General features: G+C 41.5%; 1 pseudogene; it reads right to left on the bottom strand.

The window, feature by feature from the left end:
• Positions 1 to 545: 545 nt before the first annotated feature.
• Positions 546 to 1,576, bottom strand: LOC100642119 (pirin-like protein pseudogene; annotated as a pseudogene).
• Positions 1,577 to 1,580: the final 4 nt, after the last annotated feature.

The raw sequence follows: 1,580 nt of genomic DNA, 5'->3' as shown, positions 1-1,580 counted from the left end.
CAGACAAATTCTTCTCATTTAAATCAGTTATTATGAAACTATAATTCATTGGTCTGTGTCTAGTTTACACAGCAACAGCAGCAGCCTTTTTATGTTTATCTCCATTGGCAAGTACAGGCAAGTTACCGCATTGCCCTCTTGACCGTATATTCTAATTAATTATGAATAAGTCTTATTATCATTGTCATGTCATGTGAAATAACTGTACATAGTCATAGATATACTACACAGTCTGTGTATTAAATCTATGACATAGTTTTCTCTACTATTATTAGATATATATATACTTCTGTTTTTGACTAAATTTGGTCATTTCACACATTATAGCTTCTTCATTTGATAGAGACACAAACTTTTCCAGAAAATATTAGCTAGTTAAAGAATTAAAGGATTAATGTACTGGTGATGTCTATTATACCCAACTTTTTAACAAACCAAGCTAATCACAGCTGACACTGCAGGCCAATGATACAATACATAATTTAAACCAACTGCAAATTTGCACTTTTGTGGCTCAATTTTCCCCACCATTTTATGTCCAATCATTGCAATAAAACCTTGTAATAGGAAATTTAAAAAATTTGTTTACTTGACAAACAAAATAACAATTAATATTTGTAGCATCATTGATATTACAATTACATGATTTACATCACTGCTATAAATCTCCTTGCCGCCATCTTCCCGACTCTTTCTGTCTCTTCTTAGCAGCTTCAGTAGCAGCATATCTCTCCTCCGCCCCCTCAATCTGCCCCAGTTTCCCCGACTGATAGTCACTATAAGCCTGCTGTATCTCCGCCCACGTATTCATTACAAAAGGTCCAGAACGAACAACATTCTCATTCAATGGCTCCCCAGCTATTAACAATACCCGCATCTCCTCATCATCTGCTGCTGTCATTGTTACACTGTCTCCTTCACCCATCACTCCCATTTGACCCATTTTCACATTCTTCTCTGTGCCCTCACCAAGATAACCTGACCCCCTCCAGACGTACAGTATACCTTTGTACTCTTTTGGGACATCTTGAGTGAAACTGGCTCCCTCCTTGAGATGAATGTCAAGGTACATTATGGGGGTCCGGGTCTCAATATTGGCGCTGGTTCCGAGACTTTCCCCAGCTATCACTTTGACCGTCACTTTGCCATCGGCCGTGGCCTTAACTGGTATCTTTTCTGGGGGCGTGTCTTGATAACGAGGTGAGATCATCTTGTCTTCCGCTCGGAGGTTAACCCATAATTGAAAACCTTCGACTTTTCCGCCATTTTTAATAACATCATCACTTGGCATTTCAGAGTGTACAACCCCGGATCCAGCTGTCATCCATTGTACCCATCCTTCTGATAGAGTGCCAGAGTTACCAGCACTGTCCTTATGTTGCATGGAACCAGATACAATGTAGCTCACAGTCTCAAAGCCGCGGTGAGGATGATCAGGGGCACCCACGGCTTCTCCCGGGCCGTATTCAACTGGGCCAAAGTGATCCAGGAGCAGGAATGGGTCTAGTTCTGATACTTCCCCGCCAATGGGTCGTTTCACTATGAAGCCGCCTCCTTCTCGCTGTTGGTGAGCCGTTACT

The sequence above is a fragment of the Amphimedon queenslandica genome, unplaced genomic scaffold (assembly GCF_000090795.2).
Source record: "Amphimedon queenslandica unplaced genomic scaffold, v1.1 AMPQUscaffold_6402_Cont21639, whole genome shotgun sequence".
Classification (NCBI taxonomy): Eukaryota; Metazoa; Porifera; class Demospongiae; order Haplosclerida; family Niphatidae; genus Amphimedon; species Amphimedon queenslandica.
This window is presented reverse-complemented; position numbering and strand designations above follow the sequence as displayed.